Consider the following 17,676-nt stretch of genomic DNA (forward strand, 5'->3'; position numbering starts at 1 on the left):
AACAAGTAAGCACACTATTGCATTTTTACTGCTCATTACTCTTTATTCCTTCAATATACTGATTTGATCGTCGGAGTGATCCTAGGGGAGAAGTCCCGCCGTTCACTTCGGATAAGCAAATTCATCGCACCTCACTTGAGAGAGGACTGATTTAGGTCGGTTCGTTACCTACCAGAAATCGCCTCTTCAATTGGCGCCGTTTGTGAGAACGAGATTACTGCAAAATGAAATCTACGCGCTCCAGAAGCAGGAGAGTTCCCTCAACCGGGGTTGAACAAGCCTCAGCTGCCCAACAAGATCATGTTTCAGAGGAACAAGGGTCCCCGAGAACCCAACCCGTAAACGAAGACGCCATCGCCAGGATGACGGCCGAGTTTGTAGCAGACAATCCCAATATCTTCGAAGAACTAGGGAGGTACTTCAAGAGGCAGGGAAAAGAGAAGGCTGAATCTTCCAAGAGAAGATTGGCGAAATCACCTGAGGTGCCCTCAGGTGAGGACTCTGATGACGGGCATCTCTCCTGGAGTACCTCAAGATGCGCCTACTCCAAGGCGACCTCCAAAATTGCCCATATTTTTCAGGCGTTTTCCCTGGATTTACTGGGAAAACGAGTTGAGGACGCGCATCGCCGCTCTGGGGGGCTAGCGGCCGATTACATGAGGACTCCGCCCTTTACCGATGACATCAATGGGGAAATGGTTCCTCCCAACTTCAAACTCCCGGTATTACAGCCCTACGATGGCCGAGATCACCTCCGCGTATTCATATCGACATTCCGCCTCTACTGCGTCGCGGACGCCGTGATTTACCGAGGTTTCTCTATTTTCCTACAAGGGACAGTTCGAAAATGGTTCTGGGGTTTGGAACCAAGGTACATTTCCTCACTGGACGAGTTGGCGGACAGGTTTATACACCGCTTTGTATCGTCTCGCCCAGTTACGAAGACTTCAACCTACCTCTTGAACCTATAGCATACTCCCGGGGAGTCACTGCGCTTGTATGTGCAGAGGTTCAATAAGAAAAATGTGCAGATACCTGATCAGAATGAGCAGGTAACCATAGTTGCCTTCACCAACGGGTTGATCGCAGGAATCTTTCACACCAAGATACATTGGGATTACCTCCGTTCACTTCGGGAACTTTGGGAACGGGTAGATCGAAAAATCAGAAGTGAAGACATAAATCGCATGAAGCGGGAAGCCCAAGCAACCCGTACTGGGCAAAAGTCCCGGAGGAAGAACGAAACTGACCGAATAGAACAGGGTCCCAGTGGTTTGTCGAATCAATTTCGAGATCGCCGAAGTGTCTTTGACAGGATCGTGAAGGAAAAGTCGTCCACCTCGAACGCCGAACTGACTCCCCTCAATTCCAGTCGGTCTCATATTCTGGCTGTAATGAGGCAGAACCACCTCGGTCGAGTCCCTTCTGAGATTTTGGAGAGGAGGGAGAAGAAGAACTCCAACATCTATTGTGCCTACCACCGAGATGTTGGGCATGAGACCGAGGACTGCAATGATCTGAAGAGAGAGATCGAGAACCTGATCAGACAGGGATACTTGAAACAGTTCGTCCACAAGAATTGAGACTTCAACCGAAGTGCCTCCCACCGAAATAATCGAGTCCCTCACTGTGAGGATAGACGAGACACAAATAGTCATTGCCATGGACCCGAGGACCATAGGAAGGACCAGCGGCCTCCACGAGACGGGTTCCCGGGCTACGGCCCTAACATCGCGGGGGTCATCAATACAATTGCGGGCGGTCCGACGAAAGGAGACAGTCAGAACTCTCGAAAACGGACCTACCGTCAAGCCGGACTGGAGGCTGCCGAGCCGAGCTCCCGACTATTCGAGGTGATTATTTATGGTCCCAGCGACCCTGTCCCTGCCGCCTCCAGTAACCACAAAACCTTAGTAATTAAAGTTTTCACCAATAACTGCATAGTCAAGAAGGTCTATGTCGATCCCGACAACTCGGTAGACGTCTTGTACTATCGAATTTTTGAAAGTTTGAAACTATATAGAGAGCAGCTCACACCTGTCAGAACCCCCCTCGTCAGCTTTGGGGGACACGTGATCCACTCAGAGGGAATGGTATCCCTGATGGTGACAATCAGGCGTCACCCTCGCTGCAGAACTATGCCCGTTAACTATGCAGTTGTCAAAGTACATTCCCCGTACAACATGTTAATAGGTCGGTCCACGCTCAATGCCTTGAGAGCCCTGTACTCTACCTACCACCTGAGTTTCAAGTTCCCGACACCTGCGGGGGTGGCTGAGGTGAGCAACGATGTGAACGTTGCTTGAGAATACTACCTCGCCACCATCCAGGCCGCAGTCACTCCCCTAACTACGTCAAAGGTTGAGAGAAAGAGGCCAACTGTCATTTCCATAGAAAGTATTGATCCTCAGAAAATCGGAAAGCCCGACAGGCTTGAGTTCGGAGGCGAGGTGGACGAGGTGAGACCTGACCAAGTGATCCAAATGGGGACGAATCTCCCCTCGCCCCTCAAAGAAAAAATGATCCGCCTGATAAAGGACCACCGAGACGTCTTCGCGTGGTCTGCTGATGAAATGGTCGGAGTACCCCCCGAGCTCATGATATACCAGGTTAACGTCAATCCACAAGCCCGTCTTGTGAAACAAAAACGTAGGCACTTCGGCCCTGAACGTAACAAGGTCATATCCGAAGATATCGACAAACTCTTGCCCGCCAGGATGATCCATGAAGTCCAGTATCCCATCTGATTGTCGAACCCCGCCATGGTCAAAAAGGACACCGATGGATGGAAAATGTGTGTGAATTTCACTGACCTTAATAAGGCGTGCCCCAAAGATTGCTACCCGCTGTCGAGGATAGACGCCCTCGTCGACTCGGCGATGGGACAGGAGATCCTCTGTTTTCTAGATGCCTTCAAAGGGTACCATCAAATAGGAATGAGTAAGGAAGACCATGAGAAGACAGCGTTCTACACCAACCGAGGTATCCACTGTTACACCACAATGCCGTTCGGGTTAAAAAACGCCGGGGTAACCTACCAAAAGCTAGTTAACCGTCTCTTCAAGGATCAGATCGGCCGCAACATGAAGGCCTATGTGGACGACATTTTCGTCAAAAGTCTAACCACTTCGGCCTTCTTGTCAGATGTGAGGGAGGTCTTCAACATCCTGCGGGATTCAAGGATGAAGTTAAATCTTAAGAAGTGTGTCTTCAGCGTCACTTCGAAAATTTTTTTGGGGTATTTGATTTTCCGTCAGGAAATCGAAACTAACCTCGATAAGGTAAAGGCCATTCAGGACATGTCCCCACCTCGAAATTTGTAGAAGTTCAGAGGCTAAACGGGCGTCTGGCCGCACTAAACTGCTTCCTGTCTCAATTTGCTGAGAAGGCCTTACCCTTTTTTAGGGTGCTGAAGAAGGCCGACCAATTCGCCTGAATCGAAGAGTGCCAGCAAACCTTTAACCAATTGAAACAATATTTGCACCACCTTCCTACTCTCGCTTCATCTCGCCCGAGGAGAAGCTGTACCTCTACCTCTCCGCGGCTGACGAGGTTGTCAGCGCTGTGCTCATCCGAGATGAAAGCACTCAAGTGCCCTTTTACTATGTCAGCCGAGCTCTATGCGAGCCCGAAACTCAGTACACCCAGGTGGAGAAGCTCGTGCTAGGATTAGTCCATGCGGCTCGACGGTTGAAACCTTATTTTCTAGCTCATCCCATTTCCGTTAGGACAGATCAGTCTATTCGACAGATATTGGTGTGTCTCGAGGTTTTCGGGCGCCTCACCAAGTGGGCTGTCGAATTAGAAGAGTACGATCTGTCGTATAAACTGAGAACTACCATCAAAGCTCAAGCATTAGCAGATTTTCTTGCCGAACTCACCTTCTCGGAGAGTCAAGACGCCACCTCCGACGTGTCCGAGCCATATTTATGGACGTTGTATATGGACGGATCTTCTAATGGAGATGGCAGCAGCGCAGGATTGCTCCTGGAGGATCCCTGCGGAGAAGTGTGCTCAAACGTCCTTCGCTTCGACTTTCCGGCCACCAATAATGAAGCCGAATACGAGACCTTGATTGCGGGACTTTAGCAAACCTGCAAACTTGGTACTCAGCTGATCCATGTCCGCAGTGACTCTCAACTTGTAGTATGTCAAGTTTTTGGTGAATTTGAATCCAAGGATGAGACCATGCAACGGTATCTCTCCAAAGTTCACTAACTCACCGTATATTTCGAATCTTTCGAAATCCAAAGGATACCCCGGTCGCAGAACAGGTGGGCCGACGCCTTATTCCGGCTGGTTTCGACATCATTTTTCGACCTCAACAAGACAGTTCTAATGGAGGTGCTGGACGAGCCAAGATACTTGGAAGGGACGGCCTGCCCCGTACACCCGAAAGACACATGGATGAGCCCATTCATCCTATTATTAAACCAGGGAATCCTTCCCGAGAACCGAACCGAAGCAAGAAGGATCCAACGCAAAACTGCTCGGTACGCACTCCGCGATGAAGAGCTGTATAAACAATTCTACCTCGGCCCGTGCCTAAGATACATTACACCTGAGGAAGGACGCCAAGTCCTCCACAAGATACACGAAGGCCTATGTGGGGCCCACGTCGGTCACAAGATGTTGGCCAAGAAGACCCTACTTCTCGGGTACTTCTGGCCCTCTGTTCGACAAGATGCGGGTACTTCTGGTCCTCTGTTCGACAAGATGCTCAAAACCTTGTCCTCAATTGCCCTTCCTGCCAGATCCATGCCCCCGAGCACCACCAACTCACAAATCTCATGGTCCCTATCACCTCACCCTGACCATTCGAGCAATGGGAGACAAACATTATCGGTCCCTTTCCTAAAGTTATAGGAGGGTATACCTTCCTTATAACCGCCGTGGACTACTTCTCCAAGTGGGTCGAGGCCGAGCCTCTAAGGACCATCACAGGGCTGGCAATCCAAAAATTCTTCTGGAAATGCATCGTTTGCCGCTCAACCATACCTCAAGTCATCATTTCAGATAATAAGAAGCAGTTTGCTAAGAACCCGTTTAAAGGTTGATGCGAGGACCTCGGCATCAAGCAGCATTTCACTTCGATAGACCACCCTCAGGCCAATGGTTAGATAGAAAACTTCAACTGAACTCTCTTGCATGGCTTTAAGACTCGATTACACAAAATTGGATCATCATGAGTAGAAGAATTTCCTAGTGTCCAGTGGTCTTATCGGACTACGCCGAAGTTGGCCACACAAGAGACTCCCTTTTCCTTGACGTACGGCTCTGAAGTGATCATTCCGCCCGAGATCCTGACACCTAGTTTCCGGATCACGGCCTACGCGCCCGAGGCAAATGAGGAAGAAAGACTGATGGATCTTGACCTCGTCGAAGAGAAAAGGAACATCGTCTCGGCTCTAGTGGTTTCATACAAAAACACCCCGGCCCTTTACTACAATGCCCACGTGAAACATCGTCGATTCCAACCAGGAGACTTGATCCTCATAAAAAACTCAGTCAGCCGAGCTGAACCGCAAGGGAAATTATCCCCTAAATGGGAGGGCCCCTATCGAGTCGTAGAATCTAACCTGAATGGGTATTGTAAGTTAGCCTACCGAGATGGTTCTCTAGTGCCGAAGACTTGGTATGCTGAGAATCTTAGATTGTATTATGCTTGAGAATTTTAACGAGTTATTAATTGGACCACTTCATTATTTTTTAAATCTTGATACCACACACTAGCTATTAAAAAATAAGGGGAACAAGCAGCGAACGAAGTGAAAAAGTAAAAGAACCGAGATGAGAAGAAATAAAAAGTCAATTTCATACAAAGAAATATCACAAAAGGAAGAGTACAAGAACCGAGGTCAGGAGCGCTACTAAGCACCTCCCACCTCAGTATTCCCATTGACCCCGTTAGTCTAGGCCACGGTCTCGGCCCCATCGTGGCTGATCTTCTCGCTGACCTCTCTACTGCCGAGGTGAGCTCCTCCTTCCTCATGCCCCTCACCGACCTTCTTGCCGGCTTCATCCACACCGAGATAAGTTTTCTCGGTTTCCTCTTCCTCCTCGAACACCTGATCGAGTTCGGATAGCCATTTGTTGAACTCATCCCGGATCTCGGCCAAATTTCGTCCAGTTTGGATGCCTTCGACCATTCGATCGCACAGTTTCTTGGAGTTCTCGTTGTAGTTGGCCTTATTCTTGATAGATTTCAAATCTTCGAAGGAGAGGTGAGGAGCGACCTCATCGGTGGCCGAGGTGTAGGCGAACATAAATCTCGGCATGGTCAGCTCTCCGAGATCTTTGGTGAAAGTCTCGGACCTCCGGAAGGCCTCCACAACGGAGGCCCTGACACCCTCTAGTGCCTGCTCGTAGGACTTTTTCACCTCTTCCCCCCTTCTCTGCTTCTCTTCGAGAGTCGATCTGAAGCTGTTTATAGTAGTCTCAGCCTCCTCGTCCTTCGCCTCAACCTGCTACAGTGGACTCTGAAGCTCGGACTTCTCGGACTCCGCAACTGCCAGCTGCTTCTCCGACTTTCCTATTTTATTTTGGAGCTTGCCGGAGTCTTTCTCTTTTAGCAAGTCGCTGTACCGACGTGCCATTTCGGCTACAAAAGCTGTGGAGGAAGCTGTTGCCACTATGAGGCTTTGGATCACCTCGAGAGGGGTCAGCTTCTCTGTAAACTCCATATTTCTCGGCAAGTTGGAAAACATAACCAGCTCCTGTGCCACACGGGGATGGATGCATCGGTCATTGATTGAGAGCTGCCAGTTCGGGCACCAATGCTCGCCGGGATGCGTCTTGTCTTGCCCGAAAAAATGAGGCGGACTGTGGAAACGATTCCACAGTGAGGAGCCTGTCACCGGATTGACCAAGGTCTTCAGCTGCTTGCTTCAGCCATGAGGAGGGAAGACAACTGTGACTCCTGGTGTGGCCACTTCTTCCGGCACCGACGAGGTGAACTCCGTGGCTGCCACGGCCGAACTACTTTTGGCTGCTGTGGCCGAGGTGCTGTTAGTCACCGTAGTTTTGACAACCAGCCCTTGTGGTTTCTTTTTCAGCGGAGGTGCAGATGCCTCGCCCGAACTCTTCCTCTTTGGCCTCTTGGCCACCTCTGCCGAGTCGGAGGTTATGATATCGGACAATTTAACCACTGCACAAGGAACAAACATTATTATTTATAATAGCCGAAGTAACGAGAAAGCTAAGAAAGAAAAGTTACAAGGTTTCTTAAGTCTGGTGGAAAAGAAGGAAGGCTTCTCAAGGTCGATCACGACTCGGCTAATCCTCTCATCAATCAACACGGTCTCGGGATAATCCCAACAATTGATTCGGAGCCCTGACCCATCAGTTTCTGGAAGCCCTCCTCGTCATGATCCCCTGGAAAAGGATCGGATTTCTACTTAAGCGGTCTCCACAAGAAACCCCAAGAGAAGTCCTCGGCGGTGACGAAGACGAAGTCGCGCTTCCAATTTTTTATCGAAGTGGAAGCGTCGACCACGAGTTTTGAGATAGAATTGTTCCGGTTGCAGATGTAGAAACACCCCTTATCCGTCCCATACGCCTTGAAAGTGTAGCACCAGCGAAAAAGATTAACGGTGGGGGTTACCTTTTGATGTCGGCATAGTATCTCAAACCCCACCAAAATACGGACCGCGTTCGGGGTAAGCTGATTGATCCTGATGCCGAAGTACCGGAGTACGTCCCTTAAAAAATCTCGACGTCAACATCCTCAACCCGGCCTCCAGCTGCTACAAGTAGATCGCCACTGTGCCCATTGGTGGCCTCTCGGCCGATTGGTTCGGCCCAGGTGACTTGATGATGTACCCCGCCCTGAACGGATATTTCCTTATCACCTTCTCGACCCTATCTTTTCTGACGCGGCTCCTGAATTTCGGCATCTTACCGAAGTCAATATCGGAGAGGACCTCTGGAGCAACCGGCTCCAGCACACCATCATCATGGGGGATTTCGGTTCTGAGATTATCATTGTATATGACCTCGGAACCACTCTCGCTTATCTCGGAAGATTCCACTTTCGGGGCGGTCTCGACGGTTTCCTCCTTGGCACTGGATGTTTGCTCCTCAGAACTGGACGAGATCGTGTCTTCTGAAGGGTCAGGCCTTTCCTCAACTTGGTAGCTGGGCGTCACGATTTCTTTATGGGTTTTAGCAATTCTAACCATGTATAAAAGATGAGATGAAAAGAAAAATACTTACTATTGACTAGGAAATCGGACGAGAACGAAGACCTTGGCTATGATCTCGGCTGAAGGAATTGACCTCGACAACGCTCTCAAATTTGCAAAAGTATGATGTCAAAATAGAAAATGATGGATAGTGCGGTGAAAAGAACCCCCTATTTATAGGGGTTAGAGAGAATGCGAAGAGACGACAAGAACGCGAAGAGGCGGCCACGTTTAAATTCAAAAGGATGTGTCTCTCTCTCCTCATTAATGTCCTGTCCTTTCGACTGCCACGTTCTCTACACATAGCCTCCCACTACATCACGTCGCAACGGTTACCCATAATCGCTTTGCTTACCACGTCCTTTCAAATGACTCTCTACGTGTCACGCCTCCTTATCATCCGGTACACATTGAGACCTCTGAAGCTGAATGGTTTTGGCATACCGAAGCCTCGAAACCTCATACGCCTCCGCGATTCCGAAGTTTGGGGGGTTTATTGAGGATGGTCATCTCGGCCTTCCGATTGGCCGAGATCATACCACCTCATCCTCCACACAAACCGAGATGTCCTAGGAACATTACTCCTTCCCCTGACCTCGGTTGTACCTTAGGTCTACGTCACGAAAGATCTCTATACTTTGGGTGTGTTACCTCGGCTCCATGCGGATGACGTCAACCTGCTTGACACCACATTAGAGACCATTGCTTTATCTGAAACGCTACTAATGCTCTTAATGGCTACTGCACAGGACTACCTGTCAGCCTGTCCAAGCTACTGCAGTGTCAGAGCTAGACCTCCAGGTGCAGAACAGAGCCGTAATAGTCAGGACATGGGTCCCGCTAACGTCAACCCACCGTCCTGTCCTCTGCTCCTGCCCTATAAATGCCCCCTGTTCACTTCCAACAAATGAGCACACTATTGCATTTTTACTGTTCATTACTCTTTATTCCTTCAATATATTGACTTGATCGTCGGAGTGATTTTAGGGAGAAACCCCGCCATTCACTTCGGATAAGCAAATTCATCGCACAGCACTTGAGAGAGGACTGATTCAGATCGGTTCGTTACCTACCAAAATTGCCTCTTCATGCATCATTGCTTTTACTGTGTTTGCCTCTAAACTTCGAATTATGTATGCACCTATTTAGCATCTTTGACATTCTTTAGACAACCAAATAGTTTGTTGTCAAGAATCAATGACCCGGACTTCTATATGTTCACCGATTACAACTTTATAGTGCAATAGTTCGTATAGCAAACTAATGTAGGAATTAACATTGCCATTTTTCTTTGCCCTTTTTTGTTCATGTTCTTCCCCTGATATTTCTTTTTCCTTGTGTTTTGTTACTTAGAGGACCTTGGTTTTTGGAACTATACCTTCTGAAATTAGTTTGAATTCTACTGAAGTTAATACACCTGTCTCACTGCCTACTAATGCACTCTCAACTTTAGGTCCAACTAGTCTTGCACCTGGAAGTCCCTTGAAGAAGCAGCGTGATGATGAACTCTAAACTTGCTTGAAGCCTTTTGAATTACTAATCTAGCTAATGTTGAAGCATTTTACAGCTGAATTGCTAATCTTGCATCTTTTGACACAATATTGACATCCATTAAGCAATTATTCTTTTGTGTAACTTAATGGATCTCAATATGTGATATTTTGTAATTGCAGCCTATCACTGCACTTTATATTAGGTATTCAGGATGTCATCTCCTGTCTTTGTAAAACTAACTTGAACTTGAAGATATCAAGCTGTTTGTAAAATTATTTGTCAATCTGTTGTCATCTTCTCTTATCTTTTGCAATACTGGTGGTTCTTTGGTTTTGTTTAGTCTTATATTGTTAGCCGCATGTTTGATTGGTAATTTATGATTTTAAGAATGCTATTTCACAAACAGTGCTGTTAATCTTATCTTATATGAAAATATATGACAACAGATTATAAGGGGCCTAAACTGTGCTTAGCACAGCCGAAAACCTCCAAGTATCTAATCTAACTACAATATAAGTTCCAATGGTCTTACTGTAGCTTCTTCTCATGCTGCCACGTGGCAGCCCTAGAGCTGAAGTTTAGCTTATTTCTCCTCGGTTGACATTGCTTGTTTCATTGGAGGAAGTTTAGTCAGCTGCTGAAGTTTAGCTTATTTCTCCTCAGCCGACATTGGTGAAATGTTTTACTAAGTTACTTTTGGTCAAATGCAAGGTACCTCGGGGTGGTTGAAAGTATATCATTCTTTTACTTCATCCTTTCCTTTGTACGTCAAACGATCAAGAATAGCAGTTGAACTGCTCCTGCACATGGTCAGAAAAAGCAAAGAAACAGGTAAGCTTCTTCCTTTCTCCGTATCCCTTTTACACCAAATCCTTCTCATTCTGCACTGTAGAAAACACATGGCTAACGTATCAGTGGTAATTATTGCCATGGAAACCACCAATTGTTTCATAGATTGAGTCTACTTTATGGTACTTTTTCTCCTTCGTTACATTTTGTGATATCGCGTACAGTAGAGGAGAAGAAAAAAGAACTCCAGCAAGAAAGAGTTTTGGAGAAAGGGCCACAGGAAAAGTAAGAATTTATTTCTTTTTCCTTTTGGTTCTGAATTTTATTTTCGCCTTTTAGGTATTTATTAGATGATATTCTAACTTTAGTACAGAATTTTCCTTTTTCTTCTTTTCTGCTGAATGTGAATATATGTGTCAATGAATTTTTTCTTCATTTTGTTTTTTTCCTTTTTTTTAAATTTTTTTATCAGATTTTCTTCATTTTGTTCTTTCTTTTTCTCTTATTTTTTTTATTAGATGATGTTCTGATATTCGAGCTGTTTTTTTTTCCCTTTTTGTGTTGTTTCTTTTAGTTGCAATGATTTTTCTAGCAAATACAGCTATTCAAACAAGTCAAAATTTTGTGAAATCTCAGAGACCAATGGCCATCAAGTGTTTGATAAAATGTCTATGTGAAACTTGGGATAGCAGAGAAAACACGGAAAGAATGATCGCACAGGTAAATTCTACTCCGGTCTATATCATTTTTTTCTCTATGGCCAATTCCTTCTATGACACCTTTTCTAATGGTAGTTTCTGACACTTGTAAAGATAAAGAAGGTAGGAAGACAGAAGAAATGTAAAAGATGATTCCATGTATTTTCTGAATGAAATATGTAATTCTGAATTTCTGTTGTTTACGAATTGACCAAGCCCGTGATCTGAGAATAATTAAATTCCTGTCCTATTATACACCAGAAGTTTCCAGTACTTTTCCAGGGTAGCAAAAAAATGTTCGTGCCTGTTGCCCTCTGTTTTCAAGAAAGAAAGGAATAGAATACAGTACCAGATCCAGGTGAATGCAATTTGCAAGATCAACGTGGGACATAAATGTGCACTTCCAGTTGCATGAATCCTTTTCAACGTTTTTTTTAGGGCACAAATTATCTTGTCAAGAAGTTAATTATTAGTAGATTAGTAGTTGGAAATATGGTTTACAGTTTTTTGTGCTGTAGAAGTTGCCGATTCAAGTATGTCTTGCACTTCATCTTCATATAATAACTTAAAAAACTTATGGTTACCTTTTTTCCAGGTAAAGAGCTACCACATAAATTATGATGGTGCCGATGTAATATAGCTTATGATTGAGAATTTCCAACAGTAGAAGTTGAAATTTTGTATTGTTAGTTTGTTATCGCTACACATATCTTAGATATATCATATGTATTGTATTCCAAAATTTAATATAAAATTTCTAAGATACGTCATATGTATCTTAGATATATCATATGCACATATCTTAGAAATTTTGTATTGTTAGTTTGTTATCTCTGCACTTATTGGTGTACTTAAGAGTTTAATTTCAGGGACCAAAGAGGACGTTACTGACACCATTAACAGTGATTCTGGCAAGTGAATTTATTCTGGGAATGGTGGATCTAAGATGAACTTGGCTAATGCGGTGGCTTATTCTCCCCTAGGAGTGCTAATGGGCTTGTCAAGAGTATTGGAGTTGGTGGAGTTGCGAGCAGAAGTTAGCAAACTGTTGTGGGTTCTGGGGTTGGAAAAAAAATTGTCCCTCAGTCATCTAAGCCAGCTCAAGAAAAGAAGCCCTAGGTTTCTACTGCTGATGGTCATGCTACAACCCCTGCTACTAAGTAAATTTTTCTCATTTCCTCTACTATTTAACATCATAGGAAATAAATAAACTCTTAAATTTTTATTGTGTTTTATTGGAGTAACAAAATAGAAAGGTTTATGTAGTGTTGATAACAAGAGCCTAAGAGGCAAAATTGCTAAAATCATAACTAGAACCACTGTTGTTAATTAATTTGTTTAATAATCTTATTTCATTATTAAAGGATAGTCTTTATGAACTCATTATGATTCAAATTGAAATTCATATTCTTATGGTGAAGGCTTGAACTTAATAGTACCCTATAATAACACCTATTGCTTTAAAGACAAAGAACTTGCATGTTTAACCACGGCTTTGGTACATGTTGACTTAAGATTTCTGAGTTTCAATTTAGTTTTGCTAAAAATGTCAATTTTTGGCTGATTTTTTCTTAGAAACTGTTGGCTTGAGACCAAAAAATCTATCCATATTGAGATAGAATGTACCATTAGATGCCTATCATGCAAGGAAGAAACTAGAGTTGAAGCGAGGTAAATGTTATTATTTACTTTTCTAATGCTAGAATTGGTAAATCATTTACAACAATATAACTTCCAATTTGCTTCATGTGATGGCAAAATACGATAGGTATTGCTTGGGATTTGTGGTAAATGATGTAACAGGATCTTTACATGCTGCAATTTTCAGTCCATATGTTGAGAAATTGTTATCATATACCGCTCTTCGCCTAGCCATGATGACCAAGTAAGATCAACTCCATGAGCTATAACTTGATGAGTTATTGCATAATAATGAGTGCAACTTGATAAATGCGCTTAAATGCTCTTAGAAGAACAATTGTAGGAAAGGATTGAAACATTATACTAAAAAGTCATATTTTTCCTTAAAAAATTAATGAGGCTTTGTTCAACTTATTTGATCCATTTTATAGCTTTAAGTTTTGCTTATTGGATTCATTTATATGACATTTTATCACAAGTTTACCCGTACAAATTCACGTAAAGCTTTTGATCCTGACTCTTGAGATATCCTAAAGCCTTATAAGAGCATTCTTTTGGTTAGTTGGAAATAATTGAAAAAGATAAGTTGTCTCGGTTATGGAGTAGGCATAAGTGATTTATAAATTTCTACTATTTGGTTTTTTAATGAGGCTGCCATAAAAAAAAAGACTCTATAAGGTTTAATAAGTTATTTGTATTTAATGTATCTGCTTATCTGTTAAAATTTTAGACTGTTGCCTTAGTTTTAGATTGCAAAAAGCTATATTGCTTCGCAGTTGGAAATTGCATAGTCAACATGTAATTGTTGATTAAATATTTCAAACAAATATTTCAGACAAAGTTCACTAATGAAATTAAGGATGCTACACATTTTACTAAACTAGCCTCTCATGTTGAAGGGGTTACAATGGTTTGTTTCATCTATGTTTTTAATCTAGAAAATCCAAGGACAAAAGGACAACGAAGAACAACACTATCAAAGCATACATTACTGAGGTTGGCGGTCAAATTTCGATAGCAATCCCAAATGAAGATCACAAAAGATGTTCCCAAATTTCATATCATTGCTCAGGATCCTTTATGATGGCGTTCTCCTAAAGAACTTGATGGAATAAATGCAAGTTAGCAATCTAATTAGTGGGCAATCAGTATTTCAATTTATAGTTGTCTAGAATATAGCACTACCAGAAAGTTTTTGACTGCCTGCTGAATTACTTGGCAGTGGGAAAGTAGAAAAGATGTTAATATTGAACCAATGCTCAGTTTCTAAACTATGTTGTTATTTACTCAAATGATGAATTTGTATGCTTAATTCTTCTTTCTCCCTTTTATTAATCTTCTAACTTCCTTTAAACAATTTTCTTCTTACAGATTCGGATGATTGCAGCTCTCAACTTCATTAGTTTTTAGCATATATAATGGAACCAATCATTATAGTATTTTTTTTTCCTTTTTTGGCGTTGGATTCTTGGAAAAATTGCTGTTGAAATTTTAAGTAGGATCTAAATTATGTCAATATCTTTGAAACTACAAAATTGAAATCCAATTCTAGACTTTTACCTGTATGAAAAAATGTATTTATGAACCATATAATGATCCATTGATTTTTAATCCAAAATTCAAGAGATCATGATACACAGTAATGGATCAAGCCATAATAGCTAATTATTTATTGCCTCTTTAGTCAATAAATAATCAATTGAGAAATATTTGATATTAATATGTTTAATTCAAAAAATAAATTTATCAATTATTACTTTGAATAAATGTATGAGCATTTGAATAAATGTATGAGCATAAAAAAATTTAAGTGTAAACGCAAAGTTAATATTCAGAATACAACCTAATTTTTCTATAGATTTTTAAAATTATTTGGACTTTGAGGGAAAATAAAATACCAAAATTGATATTTTTTTTCTAATGAGAGTAGACACACCATGACAAGGGGGTTTAAATGCTAGATTAATTATTTACAAAGCATATATAAGTGCATCGACTGCTCAATTTATAATTTTCTTTCATTTTATAAACACTCTCCTTATTCTTTGGGATTAGTGGCAAGAAAAGATACAAAAATTGATAAATGTTTCATATGACAAAGAAATTGGGTAAGAGATGATTTAATTGATGGCATAAAAATAAAAAAAAATATGCCAGTTATGAGCTTTATTCATTTACAAAGCAATTTTTGAGGTTTTTATTTGTCTGGGATTTATTGGAAAAAAATGATAAAACATATATTTTTACGGTATGGGAAAAATATTAAGATGTATAAATCATGTCTCTAATAAATATTTAAAAAGGAATATGAAAAAAATGATATTGTTTGCAATAAGACTATAAAGCATTTTGTTAGGGAAGATGTATATAATCTATATTACATAATTAAAATGAAACAGTCAGTCTAAGAATTGTTTTACCCAAGCCGTGTTTAATTACAAAGCAAATTTTAAGGTTTTTATTTATTTGAGATTTTTCACTTTTTTAAAAATAATTTTGATATCTTGCTTAACTTTAGACCATTAGATTTGCAGTGGTTGATTGCTTTCCTTTTGTAATTGTTTGATGGTTCAACGGTCAGACAACTTACTCATCCACTTTAGTAAAACTCAAAATAGTTGGCCGCTCTTTTATACATATCATTCCTGGTTTCCATTTTTTTCTTATACAATGAATCTTTACAACTCATAGGCCATTGTTTTACTTCTTTCAACGATTTGTTTCGATTAGATGTTTACAATTTACCTAAGAGTTGGATTGTTTTTTATATAAATTTCAACCACTTGATTAATTGTTCTTTGTAATTTCGTCATGCATTCACTATTAGATTGGACAATGAATCAATGGAGTGGTTTACTTATCATTGACTAGATTTTTAGATAAAAATTTTGACAACAATAAATCAAGTGGTTACATTTGACAAAGTAGATTAAAGCTCAGAAGCTTTTATTCATTTTATTTGTTCTCATAACTTCCTTCTTGGTAATTTTTGTAAAACAGAGATCACAAGGTGTGTAACTTCTTTGAATAATTTATCACCAATACAATATAATTAAAACCAAAAACATTCTAAAGTTTATAGAAATCAATATATTTTTTCCAACAATACACATTTGTATTTACAAGTTAAACAAAAAGAAACAAATGTGAATTTACTACTATACAATGCAATTACTAATAAAATGCAACAAAAACAGCTTATTGTTTCCTGTGAAAAATATAACTACAACTACTATAAAAGCTACTGTTTCATCAATAACTACCAGTGAATTCATTCCAATAGGCACTGGCAGTGCATAGCACAGCCCACCCCTATTAGTGTGTGTGTGTGTGTGTATATATATATCAAATTAAACTAATTGATAGGTTGATAGAGGTGTTCAAAAGTAGTAGTAGCAAAGCTGTATCGATTAAAGCTGCAATAGGACAATTTTACCAGAATACAACTGCTAAAGAATTAATGCCCTGACCATAATAAATAATTCTCACTTAACATGCCTATTACCAAATTTCAATGACACCATGGATACTAAATTTGTATTCATAATTCTTGCCCCTGAGTGGGGGGTTTTTTAAATTCCCTATTTGAGGTTATTGAAGTAACTAGAAAGTACTACTGAATAGTTAATTTGCTAGCCATAATAAAAGATTCCAAAGAATTATTATGTCCTATAACAAGTCATATGTGTCCCATAAGAAATTCCTAATCGTATAATAGATACTATATGCATGCCTTAACTAACTAATTGATAGATATTAGGGTGCATTTGATAAAATTGAAATTTGAAAATTGAAGTTTGAAATTTGAAATCTAAAGTTTGAATCTATGAAGTTATTGAATGGTTAAATATTAAATCTAATACATTTGAGTGCATATCACATTCAGTGATAACTGAATAACTTATTACTTAATTTTGAGAGTAAGTTTTGCCTAGAAAATTCGGTGTCACTTAATTAATTCAGATGTTCAATTATTGGTTATCAAATGATTTGAATATGTTAAGATCTGAATCCATTAAATTTAAGTGATGAATTGAGTTATGAAACAGGGGCTAAGACATATTAAACACTATCAACACAAAAACCAAATTTACCAAATGTAGTAAAATTACACAAACCAGTTCGAACTATGTAGAATTCAACTTATGATGCCCTTGATCCAGAACTATTGGTATAAATATGATAGCTAGGCTCAGTTAATATCAACCTACAACTTCAAGTATTTACAAGCTACAAAACTTGAAGCTAGTTAACTGCCTTAGAAATCAAAGACAAATGGCTTTGAATGGTAGTAGTGGGAATTATAATGTGGTCCAGCAAAAGCAGACTTGATCAGTGACGTTTGTTCATTATCAAAGGATGTACAGTATTGCTGCAGCACTTTCCGAGTCCCTGGTTCCAACACTGTAGATATTGCCGGTCTGGGCCAAAGTTGTGCTAGGTTTAGCAACATCAAAAGTATCCGTCACCCAATCTTTGATACAGGAGCTCGCCGGACATGCAACCGATGAAAATACAAAGGACACACTGAACTCCTGCCTTGGCAGCTACGACGAGAGCCTAAGTGCTCGTAATGAATGCATGCCGTGATCTCTCGTGTAAAATGGATTATTTAGATCTTGGGGACAGATTCGGTGAAGCCGAAGACGGTCCACATGGCTGTGATCGGTGTTTTAGTGATTTCCAGCTGACCTTACCCGAACCTGACGAACTTAAGCAGGCCAGCGCACACCTCCAAGTCCCGATCGTAGCTGTTGGCGTTATTGCAACCAAATTGGGAGACGGCGATAAGCATTAATATCTTTCCATATATATAAAGCATGAGGCTTGTTTTTGGTGTTAAATGTTAGGGTGATTATCTAAATTTAACC

At 41.2% G+C, this 17,676-nt stretch overlaps 1 long non-coding RNA gene across 8 annotated transcripts; it reads left to right on the plus strand.

The window, feature by feature from the left end:
* The first annotated feature begins 10,284 nt into the window (after window positions 1-10,284).
* Window positions 10,285-14,358, plus strand: LOC113716375 (uncharacterized). 8 transcript variants are annotated; one of them, XR_011823389.1, is made up of 6 exons: window positions 10,285-10,508; window positions 10,691-10,751; window positions 11,103-11,186; window positions 12,034-12,835; window positions 12,933-13,049; window positions 14,177-14,358. It is a non-coding gene; the product is annotated as an uncharacterized lncRNA (long non-coding RNA). The 8 variants fall into 8 exon arrangements; XR_011823388.1 differs by lacking the exon at window positions 14,177-14,358 and adding an exon at window positions 13,744-14,136; XR_003454131.2 differs by lacking the exon at window positions 14,177-14,358 and having other exon boundaries at window positions 10,287-10,508; window positions 12,034-12,324; window positions 12,740-12,835; window positions 12,933-14,136.
* The last annotated feature ends 3,318 nt before the right edge of the window (window positions 14,359-17,676 follow it).

Source organism: Coffea arabica, chromosome 11c (assembly GCF_036785885.1).
Source record: "Coffea arabica cultivar ET-39 chromosome 11c, Coffea Arabica ET-39 HiFi, whole genome shotgun sequence".
Classification (NCBI taxonomy): Eukaryota; Viridiplantae; Streptophyta; class Magnoliopsida; order Gentianales; family Rubiaceae; genus Coffea; species Coffea arabica.